Genomic DNA, 22,789 nt, shown 5'->3' with positions numbered 1-22,789 from the left:
TGGTTTTGGTGGTCACCCGAAGCCCCCTAAAAAACCCTAGCCCCCATCTCATATCTCTCCTCTGTTCAACCCCATCATCACCGCAAGCCACACCCTCTATCTTTCTCTGTATTTTCTAGCGCCATCTCAGGCCGCCGCGCCTTCAGCAACTCCAGGGAGCTCTTGGCCTCATCGACTAAGCTTCCTTCTTCATCACGGGTCACGTTCTCTATCTCGGTCTCTCTCTTCTCAAGTCGTTTTACGGTCAAGGAGAACTCGCCACTGCAAGTGCCGACAATCTCTGCAACTTTCGACGACTTTTCCGACGATCTCTGCAACTTTCGGCGACTTCGTGGGAGGAATACTTTAGGAATTGGCTCACTTTCTCTCCAAATCCTTCCAAATTTTGTCAATTTTGGAAGGATTCCAGATGAGGGATTTGGAGGGATAGCTATCCCTCCAAATCCTTCCAAATCATTTCTTTCCCCTTCAAATCATCCCATCCCAACACAACACTCCTTATCCTTTCTTTTCTTTTTTTTCCAAATCTTCCAATCCAAACGAAGCCTTACAGAAAATGAGACCCCATGAGAAAAATGGTGTTAAGGAAGGAAGCTAATGAGGAGCTATGCTTAATTGTAGACTGAAAATGGTTCAATTTGGGGATTTATTAAATAAGGGTAAAATTGCCATTTTCAAATTGCAGCATAGGCCACATGCGCATTTCACGAACAAAACCTGCCGGAACAGTGTTGCCTGGTGTTTATTGCAAAAATTGAAATAATTTAGACAGTTTAATGTAAAAATAGAAGTTCAGGTTTTTTTATAGGGGGAGAGTAAAATTTAGGGGTTTTTTGTTTTGCACTTTACCCTAAAATATAATATAATATAAAATAATATATTATAATATAATATTATAATTATAATTATATTATTATAAAATATAATTAATTGTACAATTTTCAATTTTAATTTTTAAAATTATAAAATTAGGCTCTTCCAGAGAGGTTTAACGTATAATTTTAGAGCAAACTTTTTATAATGAGACAATTCCTCTTCCAGTGAAGATATGTGCTATTTTTTTTTTTTCAATTAAAAGTGGCACTCCAAAAAAGATTATTGGCACCGTCATATTCTTGAATTTTTCATTAGTTATGACTTGCACAAAATTCACATCCAAATCAATAAAAAAATATGAAAAAAAAAAATGTAAACACAATATTAAATAAAAAATCACCAATATTATAGGGGTGTTTTGCGAGAAATTTTTAAATAACAAAATAAATAAAAACTTCAATATCCATTATGTAAAAAAAGGGAGGGAGAAATAAACAAAACAAAGGCAACTAGAATAAATCAGTTATAAAGATAGAAAAGGGATTTGGGATGAGGTGGGACGAAGAAGACCGATGTCCCATTACTAGGAGAGATTTGAAAACAGATGTTTGTTTGATCTTGGGGTTAATATTATCTGTCTGTCATTTTATTCTTCAAATTTATTACTCCAATCAAATCAACTATTAATTCAATATTTCAAAACATGTGTGATTCAAGAATAGTAATTTAGTGTTTTTAAGAATACATGAATAACTTAGTATTTTTAAGAAAGAAAGAATACCAACATTGTGTAATGAATTCTTACGAGAAAATTTGTGGGTTTTGAATTTCAGTGTACAGTTATTTATTGATCTTTCATATGGGACTTGAATTTCAATAAAAAATTTAAAAAATAGAAAATAGAAAAAAATTCTCATATTAAATAGAAAAAAGAGGGAAAAATATTTTAATATAGAGAGAGTTTGTAAACTTGAATTCAACCAAACTAAAACTTTTCTAAGATAGTTGGACCTTATACCTCTTATAGACATCTCTTTGAAATGAACCATGAATATTGTTGCAACTCTATTCCTTTTTATAAATTCATTTATTGGTTTTCCATTGCAGTTATTTTTATTAAGAAGACACAAATATTTTCATTATAAAAAATAATAAAAAAAAGTTTAGCACAAACCTCATTAAATAATAAAAAAACTTAAACAAATCTAAATATAATTTAAAATTCTACCCAAAATTGGAGATCGGTACAATTATTACAATTATGACTATGATTTTTGCCACGGGATATACCTCACAGTATCATTTTCTTCTAAGAACAATGGATATTGTCCATGTTTTTTCTTATTTTTTGGTAAATTGGATATTGTCCATGTCATATTCTATTACCATATAAGTTTAAACTATTAAATTGTGTGCGACTTAAATATTTAAATTCTCTAACAATGTGTACATCTGAATTGTATTATACTATGATTCCCAGAATCATATGTCTAAAGGAGGGGGAATTTCCATACAACCAACTTTCAGAGCATTGATCAGATCACAAAAATTTTAGGACTCAACAAGATCCCTCCCTTGCTATATACTTATTTTGGTTCAAATTTTTTTTTTACCATATTATTATTCCCTTCCGAAGTGGATTCCGACTCCGCCACTGCTAATGAATATTGCATTATTAAAATATAATATTTGCACAAAACCAATAAATTAATTATAGTTATGCATCAGAAATTATAAATTATCTAATAAATTTATTTTATAAACTAATATACATATATATTTAGATGGTTATATGCGTGTGAGTATTAGACACTTAGAATGCGTACAACTGCATGATAGACACTCATTAAGACTTTAGTATGTAATGAGTTGACTGCTGGAGTAAAGATATCAACGCGTGTTATGAAAGGCTCATAAAAAGATAATTATGCGTTATGAAAGGCTTATAGATGATTTCGCTTTAAGTAAAGTAACGCCTTAATATGAAATGCTCATAAAAGGATGATTTTGCTCAGACAAAGTACTCTCTAGCATTTCAACTCACAAAATAATTTTCTAAGGCATCCGACTTCTCGACTGGGTACAACTACTCTAAGTGGTTCAGTTCTTTCATCTTTTCCAAAGCTGGTTAAGTTCCTCCATCTTTTCTAAAATTATAGTGGTTAAGTTCTTCCATCTTTTAGTTCAATTTTTTTTTGCCATATTATTGTTCTTTTCCGAAGTGGATTCCGATTCCGCCACTGCTAATGAATATTGCATTGTTAAAATATAATATTTGCACAAAACGATAATGATAAAGGTAAATTAATAAATCTTTTCCTATGGTTTATGAACATGAGTTTTATTAAATTGAGTCACTAAAAACTTAATTTCTATTTGTATGATGTTGTCACCCAAATATTATGTATTGATAAGAAGAGATGGTTCTAGATAAATTGTGGAATATCACAGAGAGGATTATAAAATTTTTGTGACAGCTGCTTGAGAAAATTTTCAGTAATGTTTAAGGAAGGAACGCGGTAATTACGAGACTTTATTTATTTTAATTATAAATTACTCCCCTCTAATCTATCTATTTTGTTAACCAATAATATACCTATATATTTAGATAGTTATGCATCCGAAATTATAAATTATCTAATAAATTTATTTTATAAACTAATATACATATATATTTAGATAGTTATATACGTGTGAGCTACTAGACAGGAAGTCGTGCAACTACATGTTAGACACGTATCAAGACTTTGGTATGTAATGAGTTACAACTGGAGTAAAGATATCAACGTGTGTAAAATGATGATTTTGCTTTCAGGTAAAGCATTATCTAGCAATTTAACTCACAAAATAATTTCCTAACGCATCCGACTTCTCAACTAGGTATAACTATTCTAAGTGGTTTAGTTCTTCCATCTTTTCCGTAGCTAGTGGTTTAGTTCTTCCATCTTTTCCAGAACTCCAGGTGATCTTGGCTTACTTTTTGTTGTGGTACTAATTAACCATGCTTATATTCTATCTGATTAGTTAAACAATTATCTAAAAATAATATTATTCTTTGCAAAGTAGGACTCAACACGACCCCTCATTTTAGGAGTCAACAAAAATTTTAGGACTAAACAAGACCCCTCTTTTGCTATGTACTTATTTTGGTTCAATTTTTTTTTACCATATTATTGTTCCCTTTCGAAGTGGATTCCGACTCCGCGGCTGCTTATGAATATTGCATTATTAAAATATCATATTTGCACAAATCAATAACGATAAATTAATAATTTTTTTCCTATGGTTTATGAACATGAGTTTTATTAAATTGAGTCACTAAAAACTTATTTTCTATTTGTATGATCTTGTCACCCAAATATTATGTATTGATAAGAAGAAATGGCACGTTCTAGATAAATTGTGGAATATCACAGAAAGGATTATAAAATTTTTGTGACAGCTGCTTGAGAAAATTGTCAGTAATGTTTAAGGAAGGAATGCGGTAATTACGAAACTTTATTTATTTTAATTATAAATTACCCCATCTAATATATCTATTTTGTTAACCAATAATATACATATATATTTAGATAGTTATGCATCCGAAATTATAAATTATCTAATAAATTTATTTTATAAACTATTATACGTATATATTTAGATGGTTGTATGTGTAGACAGTTCGAATGTGTCTAAGTGCATGTTAGACACGTATTAAGACTCCGGTAAAGCAATCTCTAACATTTTAAATCACAAAATAACTTCTTAGCACATCCGACTTCTCGACTAGGTACAACTATTCTAAGTGGTTCAATTCTTCCATCTTTTCCAGAGCTCCAGTGGTTAAGTTCTTCCATCTTCTCCGGAGCTCCAGGTGATCTTCGCTTACCTTTTGTTGTGGTACTAATTAACTACGCTTATATTCTATCAGTTTAGTTAAACAATTATCTAAAAATAATATTATAATAAAACACAAACAAAAACTTTCAAAATTTTATAGTCATAATGAAATCGTTGTTAAAAACTATTATAGTGTTTTCAATATATATATATATATATATATATTTGTAATTTTTACTCCTTTATTTTTATTTTATTTATTTATTATCTTATCCAACTTGAGAAGCTAGAATCGATCTGTGTCCAGTAAACTAGAATCAACTTCTATTTATTTTTTAATATATCTTAATTATTAATTCATGAATGTTTCTTAGGCATTGACTCATTGCCATCATCATGATCACAACTAGGATTATCTAAATATTTAATGAAAATATAGAATCGATCACAAGTAGGATAATCTATATATTTAATGAAAATATAAAATGATCTAAATATGTAATGCATGACAATAAAAATGGGATAATTTTAAAAGTTATGATAAAAATGTGATAATTTTAAAAGTAATGATATAGAGTTTGAGAGTTGTAAAGAGATACTATGATGATAACATCATCATATTTATTAGAAGATGTTATCTTCAATTCACATAAAATATTTGTTTACATTATCCACTCTCGAATTAATTATCATTATTTTAGTTTTAATATATAATGCACAATTTGCAATTGATATACGGTTGAATTAAGTAAGTGTATTTTTTTTTATTGCAAAAGATATATAAATGAAAATGGGTAAATTACATTCTTAGAAATTGGAAAATTACTTCTAGATTGTAATATTTTTATCATCCTATTTATAAAGGCTTGATATAATCAAAGGCAATGAGTAAAATCAAATTCATGCATATATACTACGGGTTATCAATGCATGTCGCTTGTTGTCACTCTTTCATAACAGTTATAATATTATATTCATGTGGATTTATTACAAAACAAACTCCCCATGAAAAGTAGATCACATAAAATTTCTGATATCAGGGAAAATAAAATACTACTGGGCTTCAATTTTTATTTTATTTTTATCTTCTACATGTTAATGCTACCTTAACATGAGAAAAAATGAATTCAGTAGCACATACTATTGTATTTGGTCTCGAATTTAGTGGAGCATCGTCAGAATTTTTATCTATAACTATAGCTATTTATGATAACTAATGCTCTATCTTATAGTAACACTTGAGATTTTAGAATGATAAAATCCAATCATGTGGCTCGGTTCGGTCCAACGATATCTTATTTATTAGGTTCGGTGCATGGTCGTTGGGATCGGTTCATGTGGTGAGACTTGGATTACTACCAGAGCCGGCTCAAGCCGAGTTAGGTAGTTGCCTAAGGCCCCAGCCAATAAGAAGGCTTCATAATTTTTTATTTCCGTATATATTATAACTTTCCTAAAACAATTATAGTATTTTATTTAATTATTAAACTTCAACGTATAAAGAATTTTGACAGTTGGCCAAAAAGATTTTTATTATTTTTTTTTTTGCCGGCTCCCAAAATTTTTTTTCTTTATACATTATAACTTACCTAAATATTTTATTTTCTTATATCATTAAACCTTAACAAATACAAAATTTAATAGTGTGCACAAAATATTTCTATCCTTGTATTATCTTCTTTTCGTTTTTTTTTTTTTTTCCTCTCTCTCTCTCTCTCATCCTCGTATACACACACATTAAAATTAAATATTAAATATATATTTAAGTGAAAATTGGTGAAACTTTCTATATTTTTATAAGAATCCCATTAATTTTTATTTTATTTTATTTCTCACATATTTTTTCTCCTCTATCATTATATATTTTTTCATTTTCTCCACAGTTACAATTTACAATCTCACTCTAGAAGAAGATTTTGAATATACTTATATTCTATTAAAAAATTTATTGGAGCATTAAACCAAATTATTCGAAATCAGTTTTTATTATTCTATAACTTTTTATTATTCTATAACTTAAATTAGTTTATAGTTTTATTAATTTTTGTTATCATAAAATGATATATTTTGTTTATAATTTTTATTTATATTGTTAAATATGACTATTAGAAAGCACATAGTCAATTAATTAACGATAGAATTAGAGTTTGGAAAAATTTTAATGATAGGTTTAAAAATGACTAAATAAATAATTAGTTGACATAAATATATGAATAGATTTAATTAAAAGACCCACTCTATTTTTTTTTACCTAAGACCTCATATTATATTGAGCCGTCCCTAAATACCACCACTTTTTTATTACACTTTATAGCACTTGATGTACCTTATGGTACCATGAGTGCACTATCTTGTGAAACTATGTTATTGAACAAATATTTAGGTGATTAAATTGTAAGTAGTTCAGGTTGATAGGTCCGGTAGTGGCAAAACACTCAGGTTGTAGACTGTAAATGCGAGGTCAAGCATATTCAAAGTCTTTTATTTAAATGCTATGTGCTTCGCTGGTTTTAGTACTCCAAAAAAATACTTTTTTATTTAGACTTAAGTGGCAAACACTTTGCACCAGATGGTTACTCGAACAAGGGAGATGTGTTTAATAGAAGACTTTGAATGTATTAAACCTTGTGTTTCGCTTGTTCAAGTGGTTATCCGGTACAAAGCCTTTTGTGCTTGATCCTGAATAGAACAATGTTTACTGAGTTGTGTTTAATAGAAGACTCTATGTATTAAATCATGTTTTTCGCTTGTTAATGTGGGGTGCAAAGAGTTTGGTGCTTGAGCCTATTTCGGATAAAACAAGCGAAATACATAAGAGAGCAAACCTAAAATCTTCTATTACACGCGCCTCATTACAAGTTATTAGAATACAAGTTATCAGAAGAGGCATCCAAATCAATATATTCCACTCGATTGACTATTGTCAAGAAATAAGTTGCATTGGCTTGAATGAAGTTTGGAAGGTGAAGATAAACTCTTTATGAACGTTTTCCAATGCCTATGAATCTTCTTGAGCTGCTTGTTCCGTTGAACTTATCAATGGAGAGAAATTAGGGCGACATGATAACGATGATAATTGTGAGAATTCATTCAGTTAATAATTTCCTTTATTATTCATAGGATATACAATACTTAGTTCCTCATTTGTGAGGATGTATACCGTCTTCATTATTGATGTGGAACAATATCAATTAGATACGTCTACTTTTATTACCAAATCAGAGATAGTGTATGTACTCCCACTATCCTCACCATCTTTGATTTGGTAATTAATGAGGTCGTATCCATTCATTATTGGTCCACGTCGGTGGTGAGAATGATGTACATATATTCTCACTTGTGAGGACATAGGTATTATTCTTCCATAATTAAATAGGCAATATCCATTTATTATTGGTCTACGTTAACAGTGAGGATAATGTACACCCTTATTAGTGGGGACTTAAGTATTATACTTAACTAAACTATATTATAAAAACAAAACAATTACTATACAACGGTATGTGATATGCTCCCTTAAAACTTAAAATGTATGTGAAATTGCCTCATATACTCCATCGTGACCCCGAATAATAAAGAAAATACTTAAGGAATTTCACTAATATTTAGAAGTTGATCGATACTAACATTATGTTATATTATTAGAAAGAAAAATAAGATAAAGAGAAATAAAGAGCAATACTTGCATCCTGCGCAAGGAAGATGAAGTTCTCCTCCCTGCACACGTGCCACTTATTATTGCAACACCTGTCCAAAATTAAAAATAATTTTAAGATGGGCAATGCCCATTTTTATGGATTAAACCCATTTACCCTTATCAGCCTATTTTATTTCTCTATATTATATATATAAATAAAAAAAATAAAAAAAAACAAAAAAAAACAAGTCACTTATGCCTTTCAACACAACAATTAGATCTTCTCTACCAAAGACCCAAATCACCGCCGCACCATTCCCCATTGCTACCGCCACTCCCGCCCCCACCCTCTGCTACCACCACTCCCTATTTTTCGCCGCCACGACTGCCACCCCTTTCTATTTTTCTTTCATCTTTTATTTTGTTACTAAGCTCAAAAACAAGAATGACAGAGAGAATGGGAGTAAATTTTTTTATTAAAAATTTTAAAATGTTTGTGAGATAAGATAATAGAAGAGAGAGATAGGTGAAAAGGTGATAGAGATAGGTGAGAAGTAAAGAGTGATATATTTATTCAGAATTTGAGATAGCAAAATAATTGATGCAATTTTGATTTAGAAGGGGGTGGTTGTGACAGCGGTAAAAGATGGAGAGTGGTGGCAGAGAGGGTGGGGGTAGCAGTGGCAACGACGATAGGAATGGTGTGACAGTGATTTAGGTCTTTGGTACAGAAGATGTTGACGGGTATACGTGACTTTTTCTATATATATATATATAAGAAAGAGAAGAGGCTGATAAGGGGAAATAGGTTTAGTAATGACCCGGTCATTTTCATTCCTTTCCCTTTTCTCAAATTTTCACGAATATTTTTTTCCCGTTGATCTTTTCCTTTCTGAGTTCAGTTCCTCGTCGCTTAGTGTCGTCTCGAGTGCTCTGGAGTGATTTCCAAGACTTTTTTCATTGGATTGACAACTTCCTTTGATAATCGAATCATTTCCACATTTTTCATTTTTCGACACTATTCATTTTTCGTCTTTTTCCCTATTTCGTCTTTTTCCCTATTTTGTCTTTTCCCCGTTTGTCACTTTGTTTGCAAAACCATACTTCTTGCGTTCGGAGTTGGTCTTTAACTTTATGTATCTTCATTCTAAGTGGTTTCCACGAAATACGTATCTTTACTTTTGTAAGAAAGTACTTTGGTTACTCCCGATGTCCATAGGGGTATGGATGCATAGTTCTTTGAAATTATTTTCTTTTCTTGAGGTGTTTTTCGTAAATATCTTTTGAAGATATTTTACTTCAGGGGTTTTTAAGAAAATATTTTTGGAAGATATTTTCTTTCTCGAGCATTAGTGCAGTTTTCACTTTTTGGAGGGGTCATTGTGCAATTAACGAAAGTTATTGCAAAAATACCTCATCTGGAACCTCGATCTTCGTACGGGATTCATTTTCACATTTCGTCGAGTTGTGCACTCTTAGAATTTCCTCCTGGTCGTTGTTTTCCAATTTCAGGGTTTCTGGCCCCGATTACCGCCGAACTTGTTTGGGGCATAACTTTCTGCTCGGGACTCATTTTTTGACGCCGTTTCTTCTGTTGTTCATTTTTTTTCATTTTAAATCTTTTTCATTCACGGAGTTTTGCCGTTTGAGCGTGTATGCTCAAATTCCACTTTTCCAGACCCGGCGGGGCCCTTTCGGAGCACTTTTTAAGATTTTATATAACTAGGGGACTTAAAGAAGAAAAGTCAGATTTTGATCATCTTCCTCCCCCTCTTGGCCTGCAGCCATGGGAGCTCCTTGGGCTGCCACCTTTTCTTCTTCTCCTCCACTTGATTTCCTAAGTGAAAAGTCTTCGGCCTTAACGTTTGTTGTTCCCCTTGTCGTGCTCTATCTTTCACCCTTATTAGAACTCATTTCTGACCATTTTTTGAGTTTGGGTTTGAGGTCAAGTTAGGATTTTGGTAGGTCCTCTTTGGAGTTTAATGTTCACGGCGTTGTCCCCGACAAAACCCCGAAGTATTGTCGGATTCGGAGCCGTTTCATTTTGGTGGCTTTTGAGATTTTCATCTCAAATTGAGGTAGTGGATGTTTTAGGATTGTTTATGTGTTGTATTAAGTATTTTCCATGATTATACAACTTGTATGCATGCTTTTGTTTAGAATCTAGAATTTAATTTAATTAATTTCTATGATTAAGATTTAATTCTCATGATGTTATATGACTTAGAATTAAATTGTGGTATGTTAGAAAATTAAGTTTTGATATGTTTGTTAACATATATTAAATTGGAATTATTTGAATAAGAATTACACTTTTTATTTAATAATTGTCTTTTGTGAAAGTTTAATTATCATGGACGTACCTTACATGAAATTAACTTATAGCATACTTTTAAATTAAGTCTTGGCATGTTGTTTAATATACTTTAATTTGAAAGCATTCGGTTAAGTACGAAAATTTAGAGATTTTAATTAAAATGATTAACTATAATCTATTTAAAGGTTCCGTTGGCTTAATTAAGTTTTTTTAACTTAATATTTGTGATGACTAGAACTTGTACACTAGCATATGTTAAATTAGGACCATTCGATGTTGTTTTAGAATCTAGGAATTTAATTATTATGTTTTAATTAAATTCCGTCATATTGTTTTAATGACCTAATTAAGTTTTTCATGTGGTATATGTAATGACCATGCTATGTTGTATAACATGTGTTAATTAGGGATCATTAAATCAAGACTTAAAACTTACAGAAATTAATTACGTTATATAATTAATTTCCGTCTCTATTGCATTGAAGATTTAATCATGTATATAATATTGGTAGTATGTTTGAAGTATGATTTTAGACTTGTAATGGATTTATAAGTTATCCTTTCAATATTGAATTATATTGTTATAACGTGTAACGAATCGCACACTGAAGATTCGACATGTGATGTTATTATAGCGCGTAACGAATCGCGCTCTAAAGATTCGACATTGTCATCCTATAGTAGTTGTGGATTTAGAGCATGTATTGTGTGGTTTTAACCTATTTGTGCATGGAATATAGTTTCGTGCTGTATATATATGTTTCGTATATAAGTTGTTAACTTATTTATTTTGGAGTCACTTGGGATATGGTTACTATAACATGGTTAGAATTTGGCTCTAGTGCGAAAGGTATGAGTTCTCCCCGTCGAGATAGTGCGCACTAGGGGTGGTATTACTAGCGGGTTAGTCCCTGTAATAGCCGTTGAGGTCTCGGCAGAATTCTGAGCTTAGATGTCCAAGTGTTCCACTAATTGATTTCGCACTTTTAGATTTCTAGTTGATAACCTAGAGAATCTATGTCTTGATGTGTGGTATTAGATATTCTAATTATACTAAATTGCTATATTTAGTTGATTTCGCACTTTTAGATTTCAAGTTGATGACTTTGAGAATCTATATCTTATTGCTTGGTATAGCATGCTTCTATGTTGGTTAAATTGCATAGATATTGTGATTGTGTTTTGTTGTTCAAATGTAGCTTATGGGTGATCCTATAGATTCATTTGGAACATAGACGTTAGGTGGCATGACCCACTTTGGTTGTTTTCGCACTTTAGATTGCAAGTTGGTAACTTTGAGAATCTATATCATGTTGCTTTGTATAGCATGTTCTTATGTGGTTTGAATTGCATGGATTATGTGATTGATGCTAGAAATAATCTAAGGTAGCTTAGGATGCTCCCTAAGTCTCATCTTGACATAGACGTTAGGTGGCATGAGCCCCTTTAGCATGTTTCACCTTAACGTGATAAAATTGTAAAACGTTAGGTCGATGTATGCTCATTTCCTACGAGTAGCTTTATGTTACTCACTCCAAAGTTACTGGGGCATATTTTAGGTACAGGAATCAAGGTTGAGATTCTCGTTATGCTCGGATGATTTGGGGACTTGAAGGTTCCGCTCTTGTAAAGGTTGGCTTGAAAAGCCATTTGTAGCCTTATTTGTCAAATGTGTATATTTGATTCCAAACTTATATTATATGCTTAAGCATACTTTTTGATATTCATTCCATGTATATAATTTGTGGCCAAGGGCCAAACTTTATTTGAAATCCATGAATATTTATGAATGTTGAATTTTGCCTTTAATGAGAAAAGTATGAAAATTAGGGTTTGGATATGTCATTCTCGCACCGGTGTGTGCATTTTGTATGAAATTCATCTTTTAGCATTCATTTGCCATATGTGAGGTATGGCCAAAGGCCAAACATCATTTAGTTTTCATTTTTGTATTTTAGTTCACATATTGCATTTTTGGGTTAAAATAGTAGAAACTGAGCATTTAAGGGTTCATTTTCAAATCGGGTGGTGCAAACTGTGTTCTGGCACCTCCACTAGGTCTCATTAATCATGCATGAAGTGTGGCTGAGGGTCAAAAGGTAATTTGAAATCATTTGTAAATTTTAAATTTCAAATTTTTCATTTCATGTGCATTTTTGCCCTTTTGGTCGTTGGTGGGTCAAATTTTGCATCGGTGGTATTTTAAAGCAGTGGATCATTGTAGCACGTCTTAATAGGTAAGTTACGTTTGCGTGCATGGTCGTTTCCGGGCAAACCTTTTTCTTTGGTGAAATGAGCCACCTATGGACTCATGTTGAAATTTTGTTGCATAATCTGATTTTAGGGCATTATGGAGTTTTCCTTTGGAAAATAAATTCCAGTTTTCACATGGTCACTTAGAAGACGTGGTTTTAGGGGGGGTTTCTTCTTTGTGTTTTTCCAGAAAATGTTGTCCTGGTACCGAAAATCCATCGTGAAGTTTCAGCTTCCAGTTTGCATTTTAGCAGCTTTTTGCTCCTCTTGACCAGTTCTGATCTAGGGGCATTTTGGGGATTTTGCAGTGAGTTTTTTTCGTTTCCTTTCACATTGCCGGGTAGAAAACTCGATTTTAGGGGGGGTTTCTTCTTCGTGTTTTTTCAAAAAAGTTCGTTTAGGCCTCTGTTTCAAGCCTCAGTTATGAAAACTCCCATTTTTTTTCTTGCTGTCAGCATGTGTATGCCATTGGGCGCCGGTGGGCGCTGGGCGCGCCATGGTCATCGTCGGGCCGCCGCGATGTCTCAACTTCAAACTCTCGTTTCTCCCTCATCCGGAATCCAAATCAAGTGAACTTTTTTTTTAACTTGACTAATTTTTTACTGTTTTTCCAACGGTGTGCTCGGTTGCACCCGGATCTTCCTGGATAATTACCAGTTTACCTTTTTTTGCCTTAAGTGCTCATTTTTCTTCGTCATGCAGTTTCTCCTTCGTCCGAACTCCGAATCATGCGATTCTTGAGTCCATCTGGATTATTTTTTTGTTATCCTTCCAGCGGTGTGCTCGGTGGCACCAGAATCCATAATTTTTTAAAATGACTATTTTGCCCCTGGGGGCTTATTTGTCATATTTTCGATCTTTTGCTTCCACATCAGTTCTCGTTGAGTTCCACGACCTCGTGGAAGGTCACTTTGACTTCTTAGAGTCTTGTTTTCTTTTTTTTTTGCTTCCACATTCGAATCCGTTATCGGGTCAATTTTCGGTTCATCACTGATGCACTAGCCTAAAAACTAGGGCCGTCACAGTTTTGACCAGCAAAAATTGTGACGGCCCTAGATTTTTAAGCCAGTGCGTCCTGTGATAAACCGAAATTTGACCCGATAATGGATTCGAAATGCCAAAGCAAAAAACATAAACAAGGTCTCTAGAGATATACATTATCCCTAAGACGCCAAAGTGACCTTCCATAAGGCCACGGAACTCAAGAGAACCGAAGTGGAATAAAATATCAGAAAAAAGACAGAAAGAAGCCCCCAAGGGCAAAAATAGTCATTTTACATGGAAGCAACATCACTAGGAATGTACATTATTCCTAAGATACATTTGTGACTCAAAAGAAAGCATAGCGGAAGCAACATAAGAAGGAAAATCGGACAAGTTTAGCCCCAAAGGCAAATTGGTAATTTTTCAGAAATATCCAAGTGTAACTGAGTACACCAATGGATAGATAACGAAAAATTAATCAATTTAGACTCAAAAGTCATTTGATTCAGAATCCGGACGAAGAAGATATGGCCTAACGATGAAAAATGGACAATTAAAGCCCTAGGGGCAAACTAGTAATTATCTAGAAAGATTCAAGTGTAACCGAGTACACCGTTGGATAGATGACGAAAAATTAAGCAAGTTAGGCTCAAAAATTGCCAAAAATAGAGTCCGGATGAAGGAGAAACAATCATTTGAAAATTGGATGTCAAATGAGCAAAGGGGCAACAAGCAGCCCCTCGTGCGCGCGCGGAAGGATGGCGCGCGCGCGCGAGGGCAGTTCCCCGCGCACGCTGGGTGCATACAAGGCTGACAGTAGCTTGAAAAAGCTGTTGTGCACAAATTTTCTGAAATTCCAGAACTGAAAGTTGATTCAGAGGCTTAAATGAATTGTTTTGCAAAAATACAAAGAAGAACCCCCCCCTTAAAATCAAGTTTTCTACATGATCATGTCGAAAGAAAAATTTTAAATGCACTGTGAAATGCTCAGAATGCCCCTGGATCAGTTTAGGTCAAAAACGTTGAAAATACAACTTTGCACCAAGTGTTCATTTGACCCTAAATGCATTTCTAAGCTAAAACGATTATGCACGCAAAAGTAATTAATGATTTTAAGTGCGTGGGAATGACCCGTGGGCCCTATATAAGCTCGATACAAAATTTGACCTATGAAAGTTTTAAAATGCCTAAAAATGAACTTTAAAATGAAAATTTGAAACTCAAAATTATAAAATGGTTTCAAATGACCGTTTAGCCCTTGGCCACACTTCATGCATGATTGAAGAGACCCTATGGAAGTGTTAAAACCCACTTCCCACCACCCATACAAATGTAGTGACGTTAAAGTATAGCGTTTTCCTATTTTTCAATAAAATAGGCTTGAAAGAAAAGTACATAGAATGTAAAATAAATGTGCATGGCCTATAACCTCATCTGATACATGTCAAATATATCATAAAAGGTGTACTTATGTATACATTACATATTTAGAATCAAATATACAAGTTTTGACATATAAAACTACAAATAACATTTCATGCTAACATTTACATAAAATAAATACTTCAAGTCTATAAGACATCCCAAATCATAATGTGAATCCCGAATCTTGGTTCTTGTACCTGAAAAATGTCCCCACTACGTGGGTGAGTAACATAAAGTTACTCGTAGGAGATGAGCATGCATAGACTTAACGTTTAACTGTTCATTAAATTGATATAAATTAATACATGCGGTCCATGCCACCTAACGTCTATATCAAAGGTGAGACTCAGGGAGCATCCTAAACTACCTTAAAGCATTTCTAGCATAAACCACAATACCTATGCAATTAAACAATATAAAAGCATACTATACAACGCAACAAAATATAGATTCTCAAAGTCATCAACTTGAAATCTAAAATACGAAATTAACAAAAGTGGTGGTTCATGCCACTTAGCGTCTACAAAGAGAATTAAGAGATCATCTCAACTACTTAAATGGTTGAAATGAAATACAAAATACACAAGTCTCTAAAGCAATTTTAGGACTTTAAATACAAAAATCACAAGTCACAATTAAGCATTGGTTGCTAGCTTGTAATTAAACGAGAAATTAAATAACGGAATATCTTGGACATCAAATCCCGGAATAGAATCAAAATATGGTAGTTAATCGGGTTACTAACCCACGAGAACAACCCAAGTGTACAGTAGACGTCAACAGTTACTTCGGGTTACTAACCCCATGGAACCACCCAAGTGCACACTATATTTGTAGAAGGAACTCTCATTCCCCGTACTAGGACATTACCCTAACCATATCAAATTGTGTGATGTCTCAAGTGTTTCCAAAATAAGTTCAAAACTTGTACAAAATTAAATAATAAATAGAAACAATATTCCACGCACAAGTAGAGATGAAACCACACAAGTCATGTCTTAAAATTTCAAGTCTACAATGATATTTAAAATGTCGAATCTTCAATGTGCAATTCGTTACACACTATAACAATATTATTTCAATATCGAAAACATAATCTCATGAATATAATGCAAGTCTAAAATCATGATTTAAACATTCAATCAATGTCAAATACATGATTAAGTCACTAATGCAATACAACCGAAAATTAATTAAATAATTAATTAATTTCTCTAGATTTCAAATCTCATTTAGGGCTGCAAATGAACCGAGCCGAGCCGAGCTTTGGCTTGCTCGGGCTTGGCTCTGCAAGTGTAGAATGGTGCTCGGGCTCGTCCAAGCTTGACTTAGGTAAGCTCGAGCTCGGCTCGCCAATATTTGAACGAGCTCGAGCTCGGGCTCGGCTCGGTTCAAGCTCGCATTTCAGAAATTTTCTTAATCATCTGCAAATCAGTCCATATTATCATCGTCATCTCTACAAACCATCCTATATTCTTCACTGTCACATAACTCCATCAAAAGTAAGAAAAAAAAAAAACGGGTAGGAAGAAAAAGAACTGGTTGAAAGATATGAAGACATGTCCCAAAGAAGGAGTTGTTGTTGGAGCAAGTTTATCGCATCAAGCACCCCTAGATTAAGTGGATCTGCGATTGAGAGGTCTCCTGTAATCACGGCGTTACCAACCAAGCTTACTGCCCTAATAACTGGTCTTGGTTAGAGAAAGGAGAGAGAGAATGTGAAAGTGTAATGGCTGATCTATGAAAACTTGGTAAAGTAATGGGTCGTAGTCTGATGTTTCATTTGCTAGATTGCCAAGAAGGAATAAAGGTGGACATATGTCATTATAAGGACATAGCATAAAGATTGCAAAGGAATAAAGGTGGACATTTTGTAAGGTGACAAGAATTTTTAAAGATAAGGCTTCCAATTTTGATTTGTATATTATTATTTTATTATTTTTTAAAAACAAGGTGATGTATTTTAGTGATTTATATATTCACAAGAGTTTGTAATTTACCATGTATACAATGTATACGAGTTTTATACAAGCTTGTGTTCACGAACACAAACGAGCCTAAAACGAGCTAATGTTCACTAGCCTATATGAGCTGAGCTTAACATTGTTCGGGCTCGGCTCGTTTAGTAAACAAGCCTAGAAATTGAGCTCGAACTCGACTCGTTTGCTTAATGAACAAGCTTGAGCCGAACCCGAACTGTTCATGAACAGCTCAATTCATTTGCAACCCTAATTTCATCCAAATAATCCCTAATTAACATATGTTAAACAATATAGCATGGTCATTACATAAACCAACTCAAAAACTTAATTAGGTCATTGGAACAATTAAATAGATTTTAAAACTCATCCAAATGCTCTTAAATTAAGCTATGTTAAGGAACATGTCAATGCTTAATTTAACATCACATTAAAAGTTACTTCCATGCAAGATACAACCATGAGAATTAAACTTTCATACAAGAAAATAATTAAATAAAAGTCTCAAAATCTATTCAAATATTCTCAATTTAATATATATGAAAGAACATAGCATGCGCATCAACAATATCAAGTTAAAAATTCAATTAAGTGATTAGAACACTTAAAATAAAATTAATTAATCAATTTTCTCTAGATTTTAAACAAGTCCAAATATTCTAAAATTCACATATGTTAAAGAACAAACCAAGACCCAATTTAATATCGCATTACAAGTTGATTCCTTGCTAGTTATAACCATATGAATTAAATTTTCATACAAGTGAAAGATTAAATAAAAGTTTCAATACTTATTTAAATACTCCCAATTTAATATATGTTAATAAAAATATCAAGACCTAATTTAATATCATGCCACAATTTAATTTCAAATTATATACAATCATGTGAATTAAATCTTATACAAATAAAATAATTAAATTAAATTCTAGAATTAATACAAAGGCATGCTTACAAGTTGTATATGTTTAGAAAATAATCAATACAACAATTATATAAACCTAAGACATCCCCTACCTCACTTTGAGATGAAACCTCAAATCCCCATTGAAACGGAACCGTTCCGAATCCGACGATACTTCGGGGTTTTGTTCGGGACAACGAGGGAACCAATATTCACCCTTGAGGCACCACCAAAATCCCAACTTGACATCAAACCCGAACTCGGAAAATGGCCAAAAATGGATTCTAATAAAGGGGAAAGGACCGCCTCGCCAAAGCCTACGATAAACATAAAGGCACTACGACATTTTTCAAGAGGGAAGTGACCGGAAAAGAAGGAAGAAGGGTGGCAGCCCCTTGGGCTGCCATGGTTGCCGGCTAAGAGGGGAAGAAGATGAGAAAAATCTAATTTTTTTTAATCTTAGAACTCTCTATTTATAGAAAAACCCTAAAAGTGCCCCGAACGGACCCCACCGGGTTCGGAAAAGTGAAATCTGCTCAGACGCGCTCAAACGGTAAAACACTGTGAACGAAAAAGAACCTAAATGAAAAAAAAATGAATAACGAAAGAAACGATATCAAAAATCGAGTCCCGTGCAGAAATATATGCCCCGAACAAGTTCGGCGACAATTAGGGTTGAAAACCTTAAAACTGGGGAAAACGATCAGGAGGAAATTCTAAGAGTACACGACTCGACAAAATGTGAAAATGAATCCCGTACATAGATTCAGGCTCAAAATGAAGCACTTTGCAATAACTTTCGTTAATTGCACAATGGTCCCTCTAAGAAAGGATAACTGGGAAATTGGCCCAGAATGAAAATATCTTCCAAAAGATATTTTCTTAAAAATCCCTGAAATAAATATCTTCAAAAGATATTTATGAAAAACACCCCAAGAAATATCAATATTTCTGAAAAATCTTTTCATCCACGCCCCTACGGAAGAAAGAAACAACTGGCGAACTTTTCTCCAAAAGTAAAGTTACGCGTTTCAAGGAAATCAAATGAAAACTCGTGAAGTCAAATCTCAACTCCAAACACGGAAAGTGAGTTTGTGCCAACAAAGTGACAAACGGGAAAAAGACAAAAAGTGAATAGTGTCCAAAAAAATAAAAATATGGAAATGAGTCGGTCCTTAAAGGAAGTTGTCAATCCAAAGGAAAGGGTCTCGGAAACCGTTCCCGAGCACTCGAGACGACACTAAGCGACGAGAAACCAAACTCGAAAAGAAATATCAACGGAAAAAAAAAAAATTTATCCGTAAAATTTGAAAAAAATGAAATGAAGGAAAATGACAGAGTCATTACAAAAATGGGCATTGCCCATCTTAAAATAATCTTTAGTTTTGGACAGGTGTCACAATAATAAGTGGCCACAAGTGCAACGAGGATGAACTTCATCCTCATTGCGTAAGATGCAAGTATTGCTCATAAATAAAAATTAAAAAATCACGAAATCAAGAAAAAACCATCCATATTAATGATATCATGGTCTCTGTAGTTTTTCTCTTGACAACTGAACAAGCAATTCAAGAAGATCAGTTCATAAAGCGTTTATCTTGACCATCTAACTTCAGTTATTAAAATATCTCAATGCACCCTCTTTGCTAACATAATAGTCAACAAAATGGAATATATTGATTTGGACACCTCTGCTCGTGTAACCTGTAATGAGGTGTGTAATAGAAAACTTTGAGTGTGCTCGCCTATGTGTTTGGCTTGTTTTACCTGAAAAAAATATTGTCATATTTAGACTCAAGCAACAAATACTTTGCACCAGATGGCCACATGAACAAGCAAAATGTTTGTTTAGTGTATTTAATAGAACATGTGTTTCGCTTGTTCTTGTAGCCATCTAGTTTAAAGTGTTTGTTGCTTGAATGCATACAACGATGTGTTTAATTGAAGACTTTATATTTGATTTTGTGCATTAAAAACCAATTATTTGCTTTTAATATTTGACATTTAAATATTCATGCGTTGGGCATTTTTTAATATTTGCATAAGATGCATTGTAGTCCTCAAGTTGCATTATAGGTGACTTAAGTGTGTGAATGAGATTTACAAAGGAGATTTGAGCTCACCAATTTTCTTGCACTTTGGCATTGTTCGCAGTCGGTGGTAAAAGCTACTTTTATCTCCAAGATTGTAACACACTTGACCTCTATGAGATAGGATGGTTTGTCTTGACCATTGAGGTCATTCATTGACTCTAAATTAGTATGTTAGTATGCTTGGAGTACACTGAACTGGATCACCATAAGATTACACCATACAAATTACTGTCATTATTTTGATGTACTTATCTACTAAATTCATTAAACTCTAAATCTTGAGAGGTTTAGTGAATTCAAGTTTCAGTACTAGTCACTTTGACTTACCAATTTGTGAGATCTTTTAAGGTCAATACCACAGTATCTTGGGTGGCTAATGTTGGAGCTCACAAATGCTCAACATGGAATTCACACTCTATAAGAGTTAGAATATCCCCTTGATACAATTTAAAAAGTTTGATCACTGGAACCTAGCCAGGGCATTTTAGTAAAATGTTTACTAAATTATTTTTCTATTATTTATTTAGAAAAATATCTATTTTGAAAAATCCTTTTATAAAATAATTTAATTCAGTGATCATAAGGATTAAATTGGTTACTCAATGAATATAAGATATAATTGGTTACTTAGGTGAGACGGTATATACTTTCTTAGGGTTACTTATGGATATTCGGTAGTGGATGGGCTTATATTTAATTACTTAGTAGGATAAGGCCTTGTCGTAATTTCTAAATCCTATAGTGTAAAACTTTATCTCTATCCAATTAGAACTATGATAAGGAAGCCCTCTTGGATCCTCATCTCTAGCCCCAAACGTTTTAACCTACTTTCTCATGTCATATATTTTGTAACAATGCGATACAAAAAAAGATATATGTGGTACACGATACAAAATATAGAGAGTGATATAAAAGGTTAGGGTTCCACAAACCTACCATTGGGGTCAAATAACAATACTCCATGAATGCTTTGACCCCTTCAACGTGTGATCGTTCTTCAACTCTGATTTTGATGTAGAAGAATAGAAATCTGTTTTTTCAATAGTTCGAACTCCGATCAAGATGAGAATAGGACCATAAATCACTTATGTATATAATATGTGTGCTCTCAATGTGAAAAATAAACAATACGAAAAAATAAATAATCAGAAAATTCTGAGTCAAAATTAGATGGAAAAGGAAACCAATTTGGAGTAAAAAAATAGTTTATAATCTGGTTTAAGCAAACTCAAACCGGTTCATTTAGGATAGTTTAAAAAATGTTAGTGGAACGGATATAAGAAAGGATGAACTTTTTCAATTAGTATAGTTTCAAAAACGTTAATGAAACCGATTTAAAAAAATATGAACTAATCTAGTTATATCAATTTTGAAAATTCTTTTATATCTAAAACCTACCAAAAATAAATGCTCGTGTCCTCGTACATTTACTTTGATTCATATGTTATTCTCTAGACTCTAGTCACTGAGCCCAAGTTACACACAATTTTTTTTTAATTAATTAATTAATTAATTAATTATTTATTTATTTTTGGGTCTTTGGCAAGATACGCACTTCCCACTCATACACCCAATTTGCCTTTTTGGGATCTCAATCATTTACCCAATTTAGAGAGTAAAAAATAACTACTCTCTCAACTCTTCGACCTAACTTTAAATGAAAGGAGAGTACGTTTTCCTAACACACCTTAGCATCACTTGTTAAAACAATAATTCTAACCATAATTTTGTCAAAATGTCATAGTTTACCATTCTACATTTTATTAATAATGTGATGAAAATGATGTACTAAAAATGATGAAAATAGGATAAAGGTGACTTAGAAATATATTCTGTCTGTACTATATTAATTGTTTATTTTGAAAACTTTAATATTGTATCATTTTTTGTTTTTGAGTCATTTAAAATAAAAAATAAAAGTCATTTTTAGTTACATTCCTTTTATATATTACCTATGTATCATATTTAACGTGTATTTTCGAATTTTCGAGGTAAATATTTAATGGGGTAAAGTGCAAAAAACCCTCTTCAACTATTGGTCATTTTGCAGAAAACCCCCTGATCTACTAATTTGACATATAATCCCCCTGAACTAACTAATTTGGTGCAATTAACCCCATCCGGTGATAAACCGGTTGAATTTGACCGTGAAGGCGTACATGATAGTTACGTGACAATCCAAATTTCTTTAAATGACCACATAACCCTTTACCTTTATACCGAAAACCACTTAAAACACCCAAACACGCCCTTATGCTAAATACACACTGTTCATCGTCAATAAAATAGATTATACTATCACCACCACCGTCCGGTCCGTCCCCACAACTACACTTTCGACGGCGGCTTTGCCCAGCGACTCTAATCAGGTCCTTCGTGAATGAAATTATGGTATCTCCCTTGTCGTCGTCCTCCTGAAACGCGTCGAGCTAAGCCCGGTTGTCTGCGCCGTGGTGAGTCCAGAACGAGTGGGCGAGTTCCAGTTTGGGGACCCAGGACGTTGTGTTGATCTCGGCGAGAAGCTCACAGCCGAACCACCATGGCCGTCATCAAACAAAA

This window comes from Cornus florida, unplaced genomic scaffold, assembly GCF_030987335.1.
Source record: "Cornus florida cultivar Cherokee Brave unplaced genomic scaffold, ASM3098733v1 CherokeeBrave_3.0.0_Hap2_Chr01, whole genome shotgun sequence".
In the NCBI taxonomy this organism is placed as follows: Eukaryota; Viridiplantae; Streptophyta; class Magnoliopsida; order Cornales; family Cornaceae; genus Cornus; species Cornus florida.
The sequence above is the reverse complement of the archived record's forward strand: the minus strand, read 5'-3'. Positions refer to the sequence as shown.